This window comes from Bradysia coprophila, assembly GCF_014529535.1.
Source record: "Bradysia coprophila strain Holo2 chromosome X unlocalized genomic scaffold, BU_Bcop_v1 contig_20, whole genome shotgun sequence".
NCBI lineage: Eukaryota > Metazoa > Arthropoda > Insecta > Diptera > Sciaridae > Bradysia > Bradysia coprophila.
The window spans coordinates 1,844,536-1,868,018 of NW_023503307.1; the positions used below are offsets into that span (position 1 = coordinate 1,844,536).

A 23,483-nucleotide genomic window follows, 5' to 3' on the forward strand; every position below is an offset into this window, starting at 1 on the left:
GGATTGCTTTTTCAATAAACGAATACCCGCATTGCGGATTCCGCCACCACCATTGTGTAAACAATTTTGTGTTTCAATATGCAGTATACCTGCTTCAAGTTTGAATGACTTTATGCTCATATAGAAACGGATGGCCATCAGGTATCGACAACGACGACTGAAAAAAAGCAACTAGCTCTTATATAGTGGTATGATAAACATGTTGAAGTGAAAGATTTTGCAGCAAACACTAGGGGACTCTTCGCATGAATTAGCAAATGCAATGATTTCGTTGTGATACGTTTTGATGCCGTTTTCAAAAGATAAAAAACAAAGTTTGAAAACACCTGAAGTGTTTAAAATCGGAACCACATTCCTCTATAACTTTCTTAATTTTTTGAATCATAATGTGCGTTAGTTGAATTTTACAACCGCATGACTAAAGTTATTCTAAATTCTAAATTAAAAATTGTACAAATGTATTTCTGTTGTTAAATAACCAACAAAATGTCGTTCCCTTAATAAACCAATTTGTTCTTTTAAAGCCCAAATGTTAAGATAGCAAACATAAGATAAAAAACGTTAAACAAATTCAAATTTAAATTAAAATACGGAAAAAGTAGGAAAAAAACGAATCACATAATACTCCTTGACTTTAAAGTTTGTCTGTTAAATTCTGTTGAACACAAACAGTCCACATGAAAATAATAATAAAAAAGCAACGTAGATAATGTCTGATTCGGTTAAGATTTAACATCATATATATAAAACGTAAATGTACAAATATTTGCATATCCCACCATTTTAGAAGCATTATTAATTCAAAAAGTGTATATATTCGGAATCATATTAAGTTGCAAAGGAATGTGGAATTTTGACGTTCACTTCTTTAGAATAATTTTTTTTTTTGTTTTTTTAAATTCAAACTGAAGTCTTTTCAGCATTATATCGTTTTAAAACGAAACATTAATGAAGATTGAACGCGTCGGGAATTATTTAGTTCGACGAGTCAAATTGGTATATTAACTTTATGCTAATTTAATTGTCAATTGTCTCAATTGTAGAACGAAAATCTTTTTTTGTTGTTGTTTATTTTAAAGATTTCTTATTTGAATATGTCATTCGTATAGCATTTTCGAGATGCATTTTGTTTGCATACTAACGAAATTGTTGAGTCTTTTGTTTGTTTGTCATATATGCAAAGGAATCCAGTTCTGTCATTGTGTGGTAGAGGATTCTGAATCGATAATATTTACGCTGCGATTGCGAGTTTAGTTTGACTTGACTGATGCAGTTTAAGAAAAAGTAGGTAGATCGTTATCATTGATCAATAAATGTTAACGTTTTATTAGTTGGATGTCTTTCGTATTAGACGTCTGCTTTTTATGGCGACAAGAAGGAGTGTGACAATAAAAAGCGAGGACGTGATGACGTGGCCGAGAATACAGTTAAAAAAAAAAACTTTAAAATAGGACGTCCTAAAGCGAAAGTCATGGTACAGGGCCCAGAAAAGTCACTAAACAAATACATGTAAAGTCAAAGTCATTGGCATTCTTAGAAAGTAAGTTAGTAGTTTCCACCTCGGGGTCGTCTCGTTAGAATCAGAAACACATAAAATAAAATACAAAAATATTTCGGTTAATCTTCTTTTGTCAAAAGTTGACCACCAAACCAATGGGATTGAGGATTCTTTTGAATTTCGACTGACCGAAATCGGCGCTATTTTTTCCGGGACTTTTTTATATATGCCTAGTTAGGCCTTGGTGCCTAGGCCCCAAAACCAGTCTCAGATATTTTTGATCTTCCATACCTGGCTGGTTGTAAGTGGCCAAAAGTCGAAAAATGAGGTTTCGTAGTTCGGATTTCATTTCAGTAAGGTGGCGAGGACACGGGCGTGTATGGGTTCGTTGGAAAGCTGAGGTCAAGTACTCCTGGGGCAAATATTAACTTCATAAAATTTGCTGATAATCGGCCGAAAATATGACTTCTGGAAAATTTCTCAGAATCGATGGAACCTCCGTGAACTTTGATGAGAGCTGTGACCTCACTAATGCAATTATTTGATTAAATTATTACTTATTATGAATGTGGAAGGCCTCAGCTTTACAGCGATACGTATATTTACTAGTTTGGCGGAGTGAAACACACAGTTTTCATCTGTTACGTATAGTCACGTACCAAACTACTAAATATGGATATCGGTGTAAAGCTGAGGTCCTCCACATTCATAATAAGTAATAATTTAATCAAACAGCTCTCAAAGTTCACGGAGGTTCCATCGATTATCATCAAATTTTATGAAGTTAATATTTGCCCCAGAAGTACTTGACCTCAGCTTTCCAACGAACCCATACACGCCAGTGTTCTCGCCACCTTACGGAAATGAAATCCGAACTACGAAACCTCATTTTTCGACTTTTGGCCACTTACAACCAGCCAGGTATGGAAGATCAAAAATGTCTGAGACTGGTTTTGGGGCCTAGGCACCAAGGCCTAAGTAGACATATATAAAAAAGTCCCGGAAAAAATAGCGCCGATTTCGGTCAGTCGAAATTCAAAAGAATCCCTCATTGCAAATCGCCTATATTTTTGTACTTATGTACTAATGTACTTATAGGAGGTAATTACTTTGATGCGTTATACTGAGTATGGGTTGAATGTTTAGAAATAACATATTCTGACGAGGTATGTTTTGTAGAACATAAAAATTGATTTAATAGGATATAATTTCAGCATCGCGCTTGTTGTTTAATTAAAATGTGATTATGTCGCTGGTCATTGCCATATTATATTTAAAACTTATTCGTAAACTAAAATATATAAAATCAGCACATGGATCGTTATTGAATGCTGTTTTAACGGTGATATGAAATAACTTTTAAGCATTTAACGGCAAAAATCTGACAAACAATGAAGTTTCCAGTCAATTATCAGATGAGCTGGAAGAGTTGGTTAATTATTTTTTTTCTGCCGTACATTGACACGTCTATATAATGTGCAAAGTTGCCTGTAAATCAATTTTTCTATTAACATTTCGCTGAAGTGCATTAACAGGCAATGCTAGTTGCTTCGTCAACAGAAATATTGAATGCTTGAATATAAAAATTATTGAAGCGACCATAAAATAATCTATTGTGATGAGTCAAACGAAAAGGTGCTTTTAAAGTTTATTAAATTGTATAACGAAGAATATAAATATAAAAACAAGGCATCAGAACAGTCGGAGCGTTTGCTGCGACTTAGCCCCGTACGACCCGTAATCCTATTTCGTCCGTAACCATAATACGTCCGTAGCCGTAATACGCCCGTAACCCTAATACGTCTACAACCTTCTAATGCGTCTGTTACCAAAATGCAAGTCAAGTTGGGCATGGTCAAATTTACTAAAAGTGTTTACTTTTAAAATTGCGCATAGCGCAATTACGAAAGCCCGTACGAAGTACCTCTCAAATAAAACCAACAATTTACGACATTATTTTAGAAACACAAAATTTTTACCTTCCATAAAAAACTAAATCTAGCAAAATCGGATGAGATTTACTCGATTTATGTGCAAAAAACACTTAGGGCCGAGTAGCGGCCTTAGTCCAAGGGCCCAAATTTGAAACTTTTTTTGCCACGTTCTTTTCGGTATTCAATCACCTTCCATAAAAAACTAAATCTAGCAAAATCGGATGAGATTTACTCGATTTATGTGCAAAAAACACTTAGGGCCTAGTAGCGGCCTTAGTCCAAGGGCCCAAATTTGAAACTTTTTTTTTGCATTATTCGGCATTCAATTATCTCTCAAATTAAACAAAAACTAGCAAAATCGAATGAGATTTACTCGATTTATGTGCCAAAAACACTTAGGGCCGAGTAGTGGCCTTAGTCCAAGGGCCCAAATTTGAAACTTTTTTCGCCACGTTCTTTGCGGTATTCAATTACCTTCCATAAAAAACTAAATCTAGCAAATCGGATGAGATTTACTCGATTTATGTGCAAAAAACACTTAGGGCCGAGTAACGACCTTTGAGCCCTCCCAACAAGCCCTCGTTGCATCTTACCCAAAAACAATGTTTAGCAACTTTGTTCTACTCGTCAATACCTTTCATTTGATATATCACAAGCAGCTATTGCGTGCGTATTTCGGTAGATATCGTCGAAAGACTGAAAAACACCTATAGGGCCCTAGCTCTGGAAGGGCCGACCCTACCATGCCCATTTTCGAACTTGACCTTACTTTTGTCGATACCAATCGGGGAAAAAAAGAATTTTGAAAAAAGGTTGTGATTTGCTCAAGCTAGAGGGGTCACAGACGGACGGACGGACGGATGGACGGATGGACGGACGGACGGACGGATGGACGGGCGGACGGACGGACGGACGGACATTTTTTTTTATTGCGGATTCGTCATCTATGAACATAACCAAATGCTTTGCCCTTACTGTCTGCTTCCAATTCGACGTGTTACAAACGGCATATTAATATTATGAGCCCCCAGTACTTCGTACGGGGCTAAAAACAAACATGACATGAAAGAGAATATCGTGGAATAAATATATGAGCACATTTTTCAGGTAATTAACAGGCAATAAAAGCATTATGGATATAAAAAATGTGTGGTATACAATACACAAAAGTTATGCTACTTTACAAACGTACACTAAACACTCGTCTCATTGTTTCTTCTTATCACAAATTTTGAATTAATTTATGTGGCTTGAAAACCACACAAATTAACAAACAATTAAACAAATTGAAAAAGACTGAAAAAAAGCTACGCTACACAAATACAATCTGCCTGAAAAATAATACACAGTGTGTATTATAATGTGCATACCTCTGGAGTGATTCAGAGAATATTGTTGTTCGATTTCATTTAAATTTCAATTCAATACAACGACAAAGACAATGAATATGAAAGCATACAAGTCAAATGTAATTCTCAATAACATGGCATTATAAAATGTTGAGTTCGCGTGCCTATAAAACAGACTGGACAGTCGCGAAGATGCAGCCGTTGACCATTTGACGGCATAGGGCATAATTTTACTGTTGAAAAACATTCAATAAGTGAGAGGGGTAATTGTTTCTTCGGAATAGTTTCAATTGGTCTTTCATTCAATAGAGCTGAGGTTTGTTTCAGCTGAATGTATTCAGTGAGATCTAATTATCTGAATGTATTCAGTGAGTGTGCTAAATAGCTGGTGCACTCTTTAAACTTCAATCGGTGTTTGGCCGAATCAACCTTGAAATCAACGGTTCTTTTTTTACAATTTGGTCGATTATTTTTGAAGAAACGCATCTGAAGAATCTACGGTTCAGCCAAGCCAAATACCGGTTGAAATTTGTTGACTATTAATAAAGAGAATGAATGCATTTTTTAAGTATTGCTACTGGTCGTTAAATTGTCGGCTTCGTAGTCTGCCCTAAAATGACGTCATATAAACAACTTAAAAAACCCACCTGATTGGTTTGGTGATTATTATTATTCTCTGTTAAAAAACGTCGCATTTCGTTTTTGTTGTTATATTGGACCTGAGTATATACATATACGAGTAATACCATAAATGTTCGAGATAAATTTTATTTCTGTGTGATTTTCACATAATATTTTTATATCGTAAAATTGAGTTTTTGATTGGTCCGTTATCATGCACATTGAATATCAACAGTACAATTAATTGGAAAAGCTTAGTTTGAAACTGGCATTGTGTTCCACTGATATTCAAATTTCAGTTGCTTTAAAAAAAAAACATATTTTACATCGCTACACGGCGGGAAGATTTGTTCAAACATTTTTCATCTACTCACATTCACATCTACTAACAGTAACGATCTCGGGTTCTCTAATCTGTGAAACGTTAACGAGCAAGCTGACACGTTTTTTTCAATAATTTTATTTTTTATTATTGACATCACTCTCGCCAAACATAAATAAAATACATTCACAAAGCGTCAAATTATTTCTATTTTTATAAAATGTCTGGCCACTATATGTACACTCAATACCCCCGGTACAATATAGCACGTGAAACCCGTTGATTATATAAAAAAAGTCTTCCACTATTTTGTCGTATACTGTTCCAATTCTATTTGTAAATTTAATTATTAGTTCACCTCAATGTGAATACTGTTGTTCGAGTGGCGGAAATAATAAAATTAAATGATGGGGGTGAACAAACAATATATATTTTCCTGTCTGCTGTTGTGACACAGTTACTGGCTTTTTTTGAAACAAAAAATTCGATTGCATGCATCAAGAACCCAAACGATATACGAATTTCGACACGCTTTAGTAAATTACATAATTTCTTCTCCACATTTTTTTTACAATTTTCCTATTAAAAACAACGATGGTTTCAGTATTAAATTTATTTTATCTTCAAAAATGATTTTTTATTAATTCAAATGTCCGACAGTGTATTAAGACCCGCTTTCAAACGAAAATGAAACAAAGTCATGTTGTTGCTTCACTCGTTTTTTTCCTACAGAATTTACGTTAAAAAGTTGTAATCAACCAACCCTATAGCACCGGAAAATCACAAACCGGAAGTCAATTACATATATCTTCTATCATAGAATGCTCAACCGTGTATGTAACAGCACAGGTTGATATTATGAATTCTTTTTTCCGTGTAAAAATAACGCTGAGTTTACAGTAGACAGGTTGATTAAGTTGATCGCATAAAAATTCTGTGTATTTCAGACAGCTTTGTGATATGAACGGACGGTTATGTCCATAATTAAGTTAATAAAAATAATGAAAATGCATAGAATTACATTTACATTATTGGTTGTTATCGAAAAGATGTTATTAAGCAATGGGGTGAGCACAGAAAATATTGACAAGAACAAACATATAGAAGACGTAGATGTCTTGCAGTAAAGCGATATGTTCGACATGTGGATGCTGATAATTGCGGTGCAGATAAAACGGAAAGTTCTTAATTGATAGAAAGTTTAAAACAGCAAACGATTTTCACTGATTGAAATTCATAAGAGGGATTCTTTTGAAAATCCACCTATCAAAATCGGACCCATTTCGTCTGGGATTGATATATACATGGTTTGAAAGGTCTTTGCCAGTAGACCTTAAAACAGGCCTCACACAGTCTCGGGCCACACCTGGTTGCTGGTGGAAGATCTCCGAAGTTGGAAAAATAGTGTTTTATATCCGAATTTTTTGGCCGTTATAAATGATCGTTCCGGGTGAGATTGGGCTCGTTGGAAAGCTGAGCTTAAGTACTTTCGGGTCATGCCTAGTTTGATTAGATTCATTGATATGTGTTTGCAAAAATTTGCAAGAAAAATTTTCAAAATCTGTGTGAACTTTAGACAGGTCTGGGCTGGTACTGATGACGCTTAATGTGAACCTAACATGCTGGTCGTAACATACATTGTCTAAGCTTTCCTTTGATACCTCATTTGCAGTGCTGGTGATTGCCGACATAACAGAATTTTATGTTAGTACAACCGCTCTTCGTAAAACTCGCCAGCAATAACCAGCACTGCAAATGAGGTCTCAATGGAAAGCTTAGACGATGTATGTTACGACTAGCATCTTAGGTTCACATTAAACCTGCCTAAAGTTCACACAGATTTTGAAAAAAATTTCTTGCATTTTTTGCAAACATATATCAATGAATTTAATCAAACTAGGCATGACCCGAAAGTACTTGAGCTCAGCTTTCCAACGAGCCCACTATCACCCGGAACGATCATTTATAACGGCCTCAAATTCCGGATAAAAAATACTATTTTTCCAACTTCGGAGATCTTCCAGCAGCAACCAGGTGTGGCTCGAGACTGTGTGAGGCCTGTTTTGAGGTCTACTGGCAAAGACCTTTCAAACCATGTATATATCCATCCCAGACGAAATGGATCCTATTTTGATAGATGGATTTTCAGAAGAATCCCTCTAAACATTATAATTAATTTTTATAAGTTAGGAAAGGGCGCTAGCTTATATTTGAAAATTTCAATCTTTATTTCGAAGAGAGGAGATGGACAATGGGTCTGGATAACATTGTTTGTGCCAACTTTCAATCATTTCATTATTCTTTTAGAAACGGAAGGCAAATTACAACCAAATCTGTTACTTCAGTTACGTCCCCACTCGTCAAAATAAATATTTTTAACTACGTGCGTACTGTGCTTTACGTGATCACGTAAAGTATATTACAATGTTGGCTACACAATCTTTTACTTCATTCATTTTAACAAACATTTCACTATAAGAGACCACATTAAACGCTTATTTTGTCATAGATGCCGATAACAGATGATTAGCCGTTTATGAAAGTCTTAGCTTTTCAACTTAATTCTAAATGTTCGCGATTCATGAACCGAGAACCAGACTCCATACAAGTTTCCAATCGAAAAAGTGGATATGATTCACTTTGAGTAGCGTTGTCAAAAGATTTTCTAGTCCGCGATGTGTCAGAATTTGAGTTTAACATGACTCTAAGAACACCTTTTTCATCTCCAGTAACCGCATTTGTTTGTATTACATAAGGCCTACATTAACAAACAATCCAATTGTGATCGATCTTTGGATTACCGTTTTAATGTTTGCGTAGGTTGCAACAGGAAAAAAACACTCTCATTTTCTTACGAACAAACGAACGTTTCAGTTCATTTTTTTTCGGATTGAATGAAAATCACACCTACACACACGTTCGCATTTTGAAAATGAAATCAATTATTTTCAAGTAAAAATGCACAATTACAAAATTTCAAGTGATTGTGACGCCTAGATCGGATATATAATTTTATTCGTTGACTGCATATTTGCATAAAATGTGTTGACATTGAAACAGCAAAAATTCTTTTAAATTCATTATTTATAATTGGAATTAAACAAATATGGTTATGCTATGACATCAAGGTATATCATATGAGAGCGCGACTATAATTGTTTTAATTAGCTCCATAAAATGGAATTTATTTATTAAATGTTCTACTAGTTTGTGTGTAGTGCACATACTATGTAAAGCGATATGGGATTTATTTTTATTGACCACTTTTGGGTTCAAAAAGTGCATCTCATAGCGGCCGTTTTAATAAAGACGTAGTCATTAGTCATAGTTTTCGGAATTTTTAACTCTGTCCGCTTGTAAACATTTCTACACACAGTGTATGGGTCATTGCGGGCTTGTGAAGATACAGTTTCAGCTTGACTGTATTGTGTTAATGGGTTCAAAGTTGCCCATCGGCATTTCAAGGAATTTATTTAGGATTCTAGTCCAAGATCTTTTTATCAAGACAACATGATCTCCATTTTTCCAATGAAAGTACACAACATGTGTGGCCGATCAACCAATTCATCTTAAATGTACTCACAATTCACGTCAAAATAATATTAAAATGAGTGCGCTTGATACAAAAATATGCTATCATGGTGAAAAGCTGATTTAAAGAATAAGCCACAAAGTCTTACAATTCTTATTCGAAATCTAAACGACTCGAAGCCTTTTCCGGCTCTCATTTTCGAAATCTAGTCCCAACTGGAATTTTCGGTAAGTTCTAGCCTTGAGGCCATCTTTTCGAAAGTCGCTCAGCCGTGCTTTTAACTGAGCAGCGCCCTTTGCTTTAAATTGTTACAGATAATAACAGCTCACACGTACAATGCGTTGTTTCATGTGAATAATAATCCATTACCATAATCATTATAAAAACTGATATCAATTAGCTGCAACAAATCGTAATTATGTTATTAAAATGTTTTACTTTTAAAAGAAATCCTTGGAGTTATGCATTCATGAACTTGTTAAAACATTTTTTTTTTAAGAAAAGAAAAAGAATTTTTACTCTTCCCATAGACACGTAACGAATGCATTGTTTTAATGGATGTCGCTCATCATTGGCAACGAATCGTAAATTACATTCTTTGTTTTTGTTTTCTTCACATTTTTTTATTATTAATGTTTCACTTAATGTTTCACTGGCAGCACTAGAATTCTTTGTAATTAGATAAAAACATTAAATAGATAATTTCCCACAAATTAGGCCATCATCGTCTCGTGTACACTTTTTTTTTTTATTAATTTCATAGTCTTATCGGTCGTATTTATCTGATTATCTAATTGGGTAATGAGTGCTAGTTTCGAACTCCTTACAAATCTAGGCAATAGTTGGATCACCGATTCAAATAAAATTGGTTCGGGTTTTTATCAACTTCCGGTTAGTAAGTGCTTTGGATTTTAGTTCATTGCATAGCGTTTTACGTAGCATGTGGCATAGCATAGCGTGTGGTAAAGTAAACGCAAGTGATAACTTTGACAAAATATTTTATTGATGCAACCCATTATTAAATCGAAATAATAATATAACTCTAATAGACTCTAATACAGTCAGAGGCAGTGAAATTTTAGCATGATTTTGCTTCAGCTGCTTCTCAGCTGATCCATACATGAATCAAATATGTTTGTACTTGTTTATGGTTGAGGCCGCTACACACACGCGCGTGGAGACGTATTAACAGTTTTTATTACTTGTGTTCATCAGTTGAAAAACAGACGAAGCAAATTCATGTTGAAATTTCACTGCCTCTAACTGTAACCCAATCGATATATATACCTCTTTCGCGTTTATTAGTCATCTTTTCCCAAAAATAATAAATCACTCTTAAAATACCCAGACTCGGACCATTTGTTGCCAGCCGCCGTTTTGAACCTCTTCTTGCAGAATTCAAATTTTGGATAAAAAGGTATCTCGAATGGGCAAGATTATATTCCCTTTTGTGCTTTTTGAATGACCCCTCAATATATTTCAGTATAATTTTATCAACTCCTAAAATGGTTAATTTTACGAAAGTATAGTTTTATCATAGTAACTGTCATCATTCTATTTACTATCGATTCGGTGTAAATGCATCCACTATTGACATTGTTCGTTTGTAGATAAGATAAAAGTTCTTTTTCGGCGAAAAGTTTTACGAAAGGATAGGATGCAACCTGTTTGTTAATCTAAAATAAAACACGCACCTTCCTAAGATAAGACATACTCATTTGAACATCAAAAAAAGGTTGTTGGAGCTGTTTGGCGATATTAAATCTGTTTTAATGTCCAGAACGCTCTCATGGTCGGAGATATTTTCTTTCTGACTTTTATGACAATCATAAAAAAAACGATTTGAAAAGGTCGATTGTAAAACGTTTGTTATGTGGTCATGGTCCATTCGTTTTTTTTTCTCGTTTCACCTTTTTCGAGAATTGTTTATTGCTAAATTTGCTGAAAACCTTTGTTTTTGAGGTGAAACTGAAAGTAATGCGAGTAATTCACGGAAACTTTCCTACGAAATTCCTTTATGATTAACGCATTCCTCAAATCTCTAAGAATAAAATTTCAATCAATTCAGTTATTTCCATAATAAGTATACATTCGATTCAATTTCTCCTTAGCATTATTCATAAAACCACGGAACTAAATCTCGTAAATATTTTGTACCAAGCGAATATGTAAACTGAATATTTCAATATATTCAGATGATTCACATTCTCCGAAAAAAATATACCATGTCCAAACACAGCATACCTACCCAATACATACTGCAGCCAAATGTGAAACAAAACAAAACGAGCCATCGGAGTGTTTGCTGCGACTGAGCCCCGTACGAATTCGTATATCTATTGCGTAAGTGACCCTAGTGCGTCTGTCGCCCTACTTGGATCGTAAGTCTATTGCGCCCGTGAACGTAGTTAAAGTAAAATTATTATGAAATGTGTGCATCTATCGAAGTCCGATACGACATTCCTTTCAAATGTAAAACAAATTTCAAATTGACCTAAAATTTTAATTTATTGAGTATAATAACACATATAGGGCCTAGTAGCGACCTCAGTCCAAGAACCAAAGTTTAAAACTTTGTCAACAACATTCTAATCGGCCTTCGATTACCTTACAAATAAAACAAAAATTAGGAAAATCGGATGAAATTTACTCAAGTTTTAAATGCAAAATACACTTAGGGCCGAGTAGCCTTCAACTTCTAGTGTCCGAACTCACGGTCCATTTATCCGATTATAATAAACTTTTTTCCTGAATCTTTTGCCGTAGACATCCTTAAAAGACCTTAAAACATTTAGGCTTAAACTACTTCAACTACCTTTCAGCGAAAATTTTTTGAAATCGAATTTGATTTACTGAAGATATCGACGTCACGGACAGACGGACATACAAAATTTTTCGTCATCTATGAACGTAGGCAAAGACTTTGCCCTCATAGTCTGCTTTGAATTCCATCAATTACACACGGCATCGTTATCTTATAAGCTCCTTTGTACTTCGTACGGGGCTAAAAAAAAGCGCCGAAGAATTATCGTCCAAAGTAAATATGAACAACGAACTGGTAAATGCAATAATACGGTCTGTACCGCTTGTACCGCTGATTTTGAAATTCATTCCCTGTGTGCGAAATGAATTCAACATAATAATAAAAATGAATTCGAAATTTAATTCATTTCAAAGTGCATTTTCGTAGCACAACTGCGTCTTACACTTCGTATTATTGTTGCAAAATTCATTTTTTTCCGTCGTATTTTTTATTTATTAATATGTGTATATAAATGGAGAGGTCTTTGCATTACACGTTCGATATACCTATACCAACAAAACACACGAGTTATTTAAAAATTTTGCAATTTTTTCTCGTTTTTCTCTGTGTATTGAGTAATTGCTTTTAAATTTATTCGGTTGGCAGTGGAAATGCTGCCATCTGTTGTAAACGATGCAGTTTCATTGGGAGCTTTAAGTTCTTTTGTTGTATGAATGTGGCGGTCGGGGCTTCGAATAGGTAGAGCCGCAAGTTCGTGAAATCGGACGAAAAAAAGAACAGGTGTGCATGTCAGCCGCGCTCGACAGTATATGTACCGTGTTAATATAAAAACGCGAATTAAATCTTGAGGTGATTTTGAGCTGACATCTGAGATTACAAATCCCCCTAGTGAATCTAACCCCTGACATAATCGGTGTATATCTACACTATCCGCATTTGTAGAAAGGAGATAATTATCATTATCAAACACAATTATCACAATTGCTGACTCGGTTGCATAATAATAGGGAAAATGTTCGATTTCTAGCTTCTATTTCGGCCAATGAGCAAACTTGGGTTGTAGGTTTCACTCTTATAAAATCGTCATGTGAATGCTAACTGTATAGCGCCATCTCTGATCAAAAATTCAAATTGTCAAAGCTTTTGTGTCGTATTGAATTTTTAAAAATTAACGAATTTTTTGTTTCTTTTCTTTTAGGTAAGCTTCAACAGATGTGATAAACACAAACTTATTTCTTCGAAACATGGTTGATTTCATTCATAAACAAGGTAACACATTGCAAATATAAAATGAGTAACATACATACTCTCGTAAATATTATTATCACAATAAGATGTTTACTTACATAGAAGAATTTGTTGGATAATTATTAAAGGTTAAAAAGTCTAGAAATAATTAAACTCCACGACAATTATTGATTTTGATGGCACATGCCAAGGGGAGGAGGGATATGGTGCAAACTTATTTCACTCTCAATTTTGTTGGAATTAGCACCTTATAGATGTTGATATTGATTTAAAAAATAAAAATTTTATTTGGAAGCTGGATTTGAAATGAACATTCATTTATTTATAATTGCTTTCAATTGCAAAATAGATCTAGAATTTTTCGCGAAGGTTATTTTGAAATCGTTTGAATCAGTCGTACGTTGGAGGTTTACATTGACCAAATTATTTTTCGTTTGGTAGTTCTGATGGGCTTCAAAAGAGTGTCGTCTACGAGAGGATTTGGGCAATAAAAAAAAATCAGTTGAAGTAGCAACCACATCCAGTTTCTTTAATTTCCTTCATCCAAACGCTTTTAATAAAATCTGCTCCATTTATATGTTTCACACGAGGGGGAAACCACTATTTTGTGATTAACATGATTAGTCAGTTTATCTGTTAATCAGAAACATTTTGTGAATCCAAACGGTTAATCGGTGATTAACATTGATTAACCGCTATATTTCACGTTTATTTGTACTTTTGCGACAATTCCCCCGGTCAAATGCTGGTTAATCACCAATTCGTCATCATGTTAATCACTGGTTAATCATGTTAATCATGTTACCTGGTTTCACACCCACCGTGAGATTTATAATTATCAAATCTTACATTTTATCAATCAAATAATTTCCAAAAATTCTTGATACACGTTACAATGTCTGAAATTCTTTTTGTATTTCACGTTGTTCCCGATCCAATGTTGTTTCGAATTTAGCGAGCACTGTAACTAGTAGTTAGACCTTAGTTTACTTACGTTCGTATCCCACACACGTCAGTCAAGGGATGATAATAAAGAAATCGTTTCAAAAAAAAACTTTAAATATTTTGTAGCCAAACTTTTAAAATAACGAAAACAATGAAAATTTAAGCATTTGTTTGCCCTATTGGACCAGTAGTACTGGTTTACAAATTTCTTCAACTTTTGTCCTTTAGAATTCAAATTTATTTTACTGATCTTTCTAAAGGTTTTATGAGATAGTTTTTGACAGTTCTAAAATCAAGTTATCCTTTCCGAAACCATCAATCAACTGTTAAAGACAGCAACAACAAAAATAAGCGATAGAGTTGATGTTTTAGCGAAAATAATTGTTAAACAAATGAAGTAAAAGATTTTTGAATGAAATACTAGATTATTTTGATCAACAGTTGTAGAAGATTATAATGATTCCGAAAGGTTAATAAACAGTATTTATTTGATGTTATAATGTCATTGGAAATACACAAATTTTAGATGATTTTACCATTGAATTTAGGGACGGAAATCCGTGACAATCCTAAATAAATTTAAAAAAAAACGTACCTCGTACTGTAGCTACGAAAAGAGTCATCTGTTATCAAAAATTAATTTAAAATTGAATTTAGGAAGGAAGCACAACTTTTCCGTTCGTTACACTTTGGTGTTTAGCAATTTTGAAAATATTTCTATTGCGAGCTGCTATGCAAATTAGGGTCGTTATACTCTATTTTTCAACTAACTTACTAAAAAAAATTTCTACAAAAATGAAAACAATCAAAATATATTTTTTTTAAATATATAATCTCATAATAGACAATGATTTGCGCGGATATTGTTATGTGTATACATACAACCAGTTGCTGTTTATATTGTTAACAAAAATTGTTTTTTTTTTCTGCTTTGAGTTAACTGCTTGCATGACTTAATTTTTATTCATTTTTTTATTACTTCTGTAAACACATTTCTATTTCTTTTTTTTATTAATTACCTAAACATATGAATAAAATTAGGGCGAAATGATTTCTTCGTTTGACTGTTTTTTTTATTTCTTTCTTCGCTACGTCTTCGAAACTATTGTTCGAATGTATGTAATTTAATAACAAAAACATTTCCTTTTTTTTTCGTCTAAATTTAATTAATCAATGTTCACACTTTCATTTCATTATTATTTGATTGGCAATGCATAATTGAAAATATGAATTACATATCGTTTCGCTGGTGTTTCTTCGGTTAAATTCACTCACAAAATTGTGATTTTAATTTGTGTGAATTTTTCTTTCTTTCTTTTTTCGTCGACATATTTTGCATTGTTACCGGTTGTAGATACACGGTGTATAATTCCATTGAATTTGGTATTAAATTTTGAGGCTTAGGCTTACTGGAAAAATGCACACATTCGGTGAACACTTCCACTAATTTATTTTCTAAGCAAAAGTTATAAAAGTTTCACTTCTCCAAATTGAATAATTTTTTTTTTCAATGTAAGTTCTCATTCAAACAAAAAACATATCAAAAGGTTTGTAAAAAAAAAAAATATCTCTAACCTTGTAATTCCAAAAACATGCGACTGCGACTTTCAGCGCATTTACCATACACATTATTGTTATAATTGTGGAAAACTGTGCATGGGAATCAATTCAGAGTTTGTGTTGTTTAACTTTAGCCTCAGAATTCGATTCCTTGGATTTTTTTTTTCCAATTTATTTTATCGGTTGAAATCTTCACGCCGTCAGATGGGGGAATGGGAATTACATCTAAGCATTTCATTGTGTCCTAATTTTTTGGTTGTTTCTGCATCAACAAAAAAGCAGGTATTAAACCAAACCTCATTCGAACAGTTTACTGAACTCCATCAATTTCAATTTCATGCCAAGAATGTGTTCTCACATTGTTGTTACACAGCACCTGTATCCGAATCGATTTTGTTTTTATTTTTGTTAGCCAAACGTGTAACCTGACAAAAAAAAGAGTAAAGAAACAACAAAAATTTCGAAATACATAAATGACAGGTATATAGCGCTAACGAATACCATTATCTGTTGACCTTGATTGTGTAATTTATATTGAATATTCCGTTTTATTGTTTTGAAAATCACTCAGCCGTAATAGCGCAGAATGGTGTTTCATATTAGACAAAAACTGAAAATTTAAATGCTCGGTTTATCTGAATGTTGTGATTTATTTCATACGAAATCGTCTTTGTGAATCGTTCAGGTTTATCTTCAATTTCACGAATGGTATTTTTGTAAGAATATGATATACCAACTCATCGATGACCTAATTCGCTGGCAAATTATATGTCATTATTCTTGTTCTTAATTTAGGTTTGAATTTCAATCGGAATTTCTACAGAAAGTGAAGGGAGTAACTATTGTGTTAAATTGCATTTTCTATATCCGTACCCATTTCCCAGTTAGTATTGTCAGATAGATCGAAAAGCTATTGTGGGACTGTCGTTACACACGTGACACGTTACAAAAAAAAGTACGTAGGTCTCTTATGGACAGCTCCTGTTGAGTTTTCTTGAGTTTGTTTCAGATTGGATATTCATAATATTTTGACCGCACGAAATTGTTTATTCAAACACCGACAATTCGCAGTTATTTTGACATAAATAAATCTCGTATTTGTTTGCTTTGAATTACTATACAATGAACCCTTATCTACAACTCTGTGGGAGCTACGAAAAAAATAAATTTTTAGGTCTCGCTTACAAGGTAAAATACGTAATTCAATACTCATCAGCATTTTGTTACCTACGCAAATGCATGGTTTTTGTTTAACTAAAATATTTTCTCTTCTTATCTCATCCCTCATTCGTTTTTTGTGATGTGTAAACATTAATCGGAATAAAAAAAAATATTTTATTGTCATGGTGTCATTTACAAAACAGACGGATTAACCATGCTCGTTCGTTTTATTTTCAATTTTATTACAAGTACTAAAATTTCTGGCTTTGGATCTACAGTTGACGTCAGTGAAATTTAGACATAAATAAGTCTCAGCCATTTTCATTCATTTAAACATAACTCACAAATAAAGTGTTAAACGGGTGAAATGTTTACACACTCAAACGTGGTAGTGATCCAATCGTATAAAGACGTATGAGCAGTTGTGTTTGTATGAGTTTGAGTGGATCAGCTGAAAAACAGCTGAAGAAAATGAATGCCTAAGTTTCACTGACGTCCCCTATATAGTAAAACGATTACATCATGTAAAAGCAGCAGATAAAATAATGGGAATTAAAACTATTCAAGAAGAATCACGCATGGTTATCATACAAAATGTAGTTTTCTAAGTAAAAGAAATCCAATTCCCATTTGTATGAATTTAAGAGTCAATTCGCCAAAACTTCAACCAAGTTGTATGAAACATGAAAACAAGCCATCAGCGATTTTCGGCGGGTACACAGTAATCGATTCAGGTGATCCTTCTGAGTCATTTGCAACAAAAAAAATCCTCGAAATAATTATGTTTTCACGCCAATCATGAAAAAATGTACTGCGCGAGGGTGACCAAAATAGTTTTTGTTGCATATCACCAAGAATACGTAACGCATTTATCTGAAATTATGGTCATTGGTAGAGGTGTTGACGCCGCATAAGCTGGCCTTTAAAACATTTCGAAATTTTTCGTGTATGTGGTGCAGTAGCTATTTTAGGGGAAAAAAAATCCAACTTTTGCAGAGTGTTTTCAAAAAGTTACAACGATAGACTTCGAAGATATGGGTGTCGTTGGGTAGGTAGTGACCTCTACTATCCATGACACCATGAACCTACCGCGGCACGACTTTCGTTGAGCTTCAATTTTGATTGAAGTGTACTAACACAAAAATTCTCTAGAATTCTAATTTTCTTCGCGTCTATTTCAATTTTTCTGACGTATGTGACAATTTTAAATCAGGGCTGCAGTTTCTGGCACCTTACGCTTCGGGAAATTTCGTTTAGGGCCTATAAAATTTGAAACAAAACCAACTGATTCAATTGTGTCATATGTTCCTCGGGTATCTCCAGACTTCCTAGTATGGCCAGTGCGGCACTGTATCAAGTGTTTACTAGCATATTAGAATCATATTTTGTACTTTAGCCACTTACCGGAAGGATTTGGAAAATTTTCACAAATGTACGAATACGAAAAATTCGACATATTTCCAAATCCTTCCGGTAAGTGGCTAAAGTACAAAATATGATTCTAATATGCTAGTAAACACTTGATACAGTGCCGCACTGGCCATACTAGGAAGTCTGGAGATACCCGAGGAACATATGACACAATTGAATCAGTTGGTTTTGTTTCAAATTTTATAGGCCCTAAACGAAATTTCCCGCAGCGTAAGGTGCCAGTAACTGCAGCCCTGATTTAAAATTGTCACATACGTCAGAAAAATTGAAATAGACGCGAAGAAAAGTGGAATTATAGAGAATTTTTGTGTTAGTATACTTCAATCAAAATTGAAGCTCAACGAAAGTCGTGCCGCGGTAGGTTCATGGTGTCATGGATAGTAGAGGTCACTACCTACCCAACGACACCCATATCTTCGAAGTCTATCGTTGTAACTTTTTGAAAACACTCTGCAAAAGTTGGAATTTTTTCCCCCTAAAATAGCTACTGCACCACATACTCGAAAAATTTTGAAATGTTTTAAAGGCCAGCTTATGCGGCGTCAACACCTCTACCAATGACCATAATTTCAGATAAATGCGTTACGTATTCTTGGTGATATGCAACAAAAACTATTTTGGTCACCCTCGCGCAGTACATTTTTTCATGATTTCTGGCGTGAAAACATAATTATTTCGAGGATTTTTTTTGTTGCAAATGACTCAGGAGGATCACCTGAATCGATTACTGTGTACCCGCCGAAAATCGCTGATGGCTTGTTTTTAAGTTGTTCGAAGTTTTGGCGAATTGCCTCTTAATTTATAATACAAAAAAACGGTAGCATTTTCTAATGTTCCGTAGATCTGCTTCTCTTCAATGTTCTGCATCAACCAACACCGTTCGCTTGAAGCATAATCAATTGAAGACAAGGAAAAACTTGAATTTCTTAACATTCCAAACACTGTGAATTGAGTTTGTTTAACACTCATTTTTTTCATGCGTCTCATATTCCTATTTCAACAGACATTTTGATTTTGATAGAAATAAGCTACCTCTTTTTGCTATTACGCGTTTCGGGCGAGAATAAAAAAAAAACCACAACATGGGAATCGTGGTATGCTGTCCTGACGAATAATTTTGTAATATAAAGTTTGAGAACCGTGAAATACGAACCAGCTGTAAATGTTTTCAATTAATTACATCAGCACTTTTAATGACAAAACGTGCTTCAACAAAACTTTTTTATATAAAATCTAGTTCCAACCTTCTAGCGACTTCAATGAGTAATACAATTTTATTACCCAAGATTCTAATCGTTTGCTTTTTAACGCTACGATTTGTATTATGTTTCTGTAGTATGATGCTGACGGTGAAACGTTCTATTAATGGATGTGGAGTGATTCTTTTTTTTTGAATTTAGAATGAAAGTGAGTAAAACCTAAGCGAAAGTTATGCGTGTCATTAAATCGAAGACGTGAATGACTTCGAAACAAGTCAGATAGCAGCTTTTCTAGTGTCTCTACTTTTTCGAGAATGAACTTCACACAATCAGCTAGTTCTGTAAAGTATAAAAAGAATGCGACAAACCGCACAAATAATTGCATGCACAATATTGTACAGTAGTGCGATCAAAGCGGTTTGTAAATGGATTTTAATATTACGCAATGTAGGCTGGCTTCGGCTTCGCCTCGTGTTGATAGTTTTCATATGAAAACCGCTATACTCGACCCATAAATTAATCTGTTTTTGATTTAACTGACGAAATAGTGATAAAGTGATTCCAAGAATGTTAAATATAATTAATAGGATTTGGAACTTATCTCATCAATCCATTATTTGTACATAGCACTGAAAATAGAGTCCATCATCACATTTATTGACCTTTGTCTATACATGTCCATTGCAATACTGAGTTCAACTAAAATGATATGAGTACCTGTTCTATGAACTAAATTTCCTACTATGGAAATGGAGGCAGTACATTTCCATAGAAACAGTCTATTTTTACAGCAGTAGATACTCTAATGTTGACGCCAAGTGTCAAAAGACAAGATTTGAAAATGTACACGGAAAGGTTTTCCAGCATTCTTGGAACAGGCCCATCCAACAATCAGCTAGATGAAGTTTACAAATTATAAAATATGTTAATACTCATCACATGTAAAATGATCATGAATTTTCGGTAAAAATAAAGAAAATCTTTTCCAGAGCCTAATATTTAAGAATTAATTCTCAAATTCTCAATAGTTCAAAAATTTCTCAAATTCTTTGGAATTGCATTTGTATAGATTTTAGCATCATTCCGTAGAGTAATTGCTCAATCATTTTTTAAATTTACTGTCAAGATTGACTTGTGCCGAAATGAAAAAGTTTTGTCTCGACCTTACCTACTCTTTTGTACAGTCAAATTGAATATTCAAGAATTTTTTTATTTATTTATTTTTGAAGCTCACCGTGGTATTCTAAGACTTTGAATGGTCAAAAGTTCACAAAAGTTCTCCATAATTTACAAATTCTTACAAATTTAAGTTCTTTGACAAAAAATACTCAACGCTCTAAAATATTCACAAAAATTCACTAAATACTCAAAATTGATTATAAAATATTCGGTTCATAGAATCTGTTCACTTCACGACTAGAACTCTGTGGTGGACCTGTTATTTGCTTTATAGTTAATTGAATAGGATGAGTATGTGTGAGGTTTGTGGTTCTAATACGGAAAAGAAACTATGATAAATTACCTCAATCAGTTTAATGTTAGACTCTTTTTTCTTACAAAATTCTACAGATTCACTGATTCTCGTTCATAAAGCTCAGTGAATTAAGAACGCATAATAATCTCAATTTTTAATTTAATAATCTGAAACGAATACATTACAATAATACCATTAATATATTAAGAATAGTAAACGTATATATTCATAATCTGTTGAACAACATAAATCATAACCAAATAACATATTTTTATGTATACGTCGGTGTGTATATTATATATTGTTCTACATAATTAATAATAGGATTGTTCCAAATCTCACGACATAAGACTTAAGGTTTTTTTTCTTCATTTTTGTTGTACATATCTTTTTTGTCGATTTTATAACATGAACTCTAAAAACAACAAAAAATGGAAAACATGTACGATGAAGGAAAAAATAAAATAAAAAAAAACGCAGTGCACTATACAACTCGGAAATGTTGCAAGCAAGAAATTCGCGTTTTTACGCAACGTTGCACTACAAAAAATATTATTTAAAACTTATAACATTATTATTATACATACATATATCTAAAACAGATCTTCATTCAATCTAAAAAAGTAAAAAAATATAAATAATAAGAACTCTACATATAAATTGCACTCTATAAAAGAACGTAAACACACTCAAAGTATAATTAAAATTTTAGAATTTATCGTTATTTTACATGAAACATTAAAAATGCATACCAAAACAGGTTATTTTGATCTATAAAAATGCCGACCCTATTAAAAACCAATTTATTTGTTAGATGTACGTATAGTATAGTTGTATCTTACGTATGGACATATTTTACGTATAGAATACATTTGTATCCATGAAAGTTATGTCTTAGTGTTGTTATTAGGTTCGTTGGTACACGGATTAAGCTATGCGTTGCAAGGGCATGACATGAAAAGAGAATAGTTTATAGAAAATGAAATACGATCAAAGGATGTGAACGGGGAGAGAGAACCGAATGCGCGCGCTATCGGCTTAAACATACTTTAAGATATTTCATTATTTTTTTTTCGAATTAGCGTCGAGGGTCGGGTAGAATAATAATCTGTGAACGCTTAATCCAAAATTGAATGAGTTCGCTCTGTCGATTGGGATCACCAGTGGAATGCAGGATTTTTGTTCTTTCGTTTTTTTTTGTCAAACAATAAGCAATAAGAAGTCATTGTAATTGGGACTCTAATGGATTTTATTGAGGCAAGAACGTAACCAAAAAAAAATATTTTATCTGAAGTTATATCTGTAAAGGATAAAATTCTTTTTCTGCAACACACAGCTTCAATGTGAGAATGTTTACGATGATATTTTCTTAAAGAATTCAAACTTTTTTGGAGTATTGGTTCATAAACGATCAATTGTGTATGTGTTTAAAAGGAACTGTCTCCCTGAAACATTGGCGACGCCAATTTGGTGCTACCAATTCTTTCCGCCGGTTGATGTGTACTCGAGGGATAAACGTAAGTTACGTTGAAACCTGGCGCGTTTAGTTCAATCATTCAAAACTCCATTGTTTTCAGTTTCAGTTAGTTTTTTACACAGTTTTTATGACGCAATTTGTTTCAGCTGTTTTTCAGCTGGTCCATTCATTCAACCTCACTGTCTTATACGTGTTTGCGTTTATACTATTTTACCACTACCACTACCACTTAGGTTAGTGTTAACTGTACACGGTGGGGTTGAACAAAACTTAAATAGAGTCGCGACACCCGCTCTGATTTTTTTTCATGTTCTGGTTGAGGGACTCGAGTGCTACACGAAACTGTATTCAGTTTCCGGATCTGTCCGGCTACAGATACACGTAATTAATGTAAGAAATGCGTCAAATAACTTAAACCACTCATTTATGAAGAATGGATAACAATTCAACTCATACTAAAGCATCGGGTACTTGAAGATAGATAATAAATTGAAAATTTTGTTGTAGAGTAACCTTGCTGCAAACAAAATGTCGTAGCAGATACTTGTTGTGAGGCTGGTATCGTTGTAAAGCTAAGACTGCAGGCTGATCAGGCATTATTGTTTTGATACAAGAAGGGTCTACCTGTGTATTACAGATGAGTTGAAGTTTCGTCGAGAGGATGGTGAAAATAAACTTTTTCAAATATTGTACAATTCAGACAAATTTTGTAAAATACATTCTCAACGTTTAATATAGCATGAAATCCTCTACCAATATCGCCATTCAAAGAGTTTAAAACATTTTTCGTCTTAGACATATCATCATTCAAAAACGTCGAAATTTCGACTTTAGCTGGCAGTTGCTCCGTGGCCAGGTTGTTGAGAGAAGCAATTTTGACACGAATTAACTTACAATTAGTCCCACTATCCGGTGCTATAACAATCTGTATTTAAATTGACTCGTGGGTCCCGCACGGCCACGTGTGC

The 23,483-nt window shown here is 33.7% G+C and overlaps 1 protein-coding gene across 1 annotated transcript in view; it reads left to right on the forward strand.

Annotated features, from left to right (window-relative positions):
* The window catches only part of LOC119068853 (partitioning defective 3 homolog), a 62,418-nt gene that overhangs the window by 15,803 nt on the left and 23,132 nt on the right, over window positions 1-23,483 (forward strand). The gene's annotated exons all lie outside the window — the stretch shown is intronic.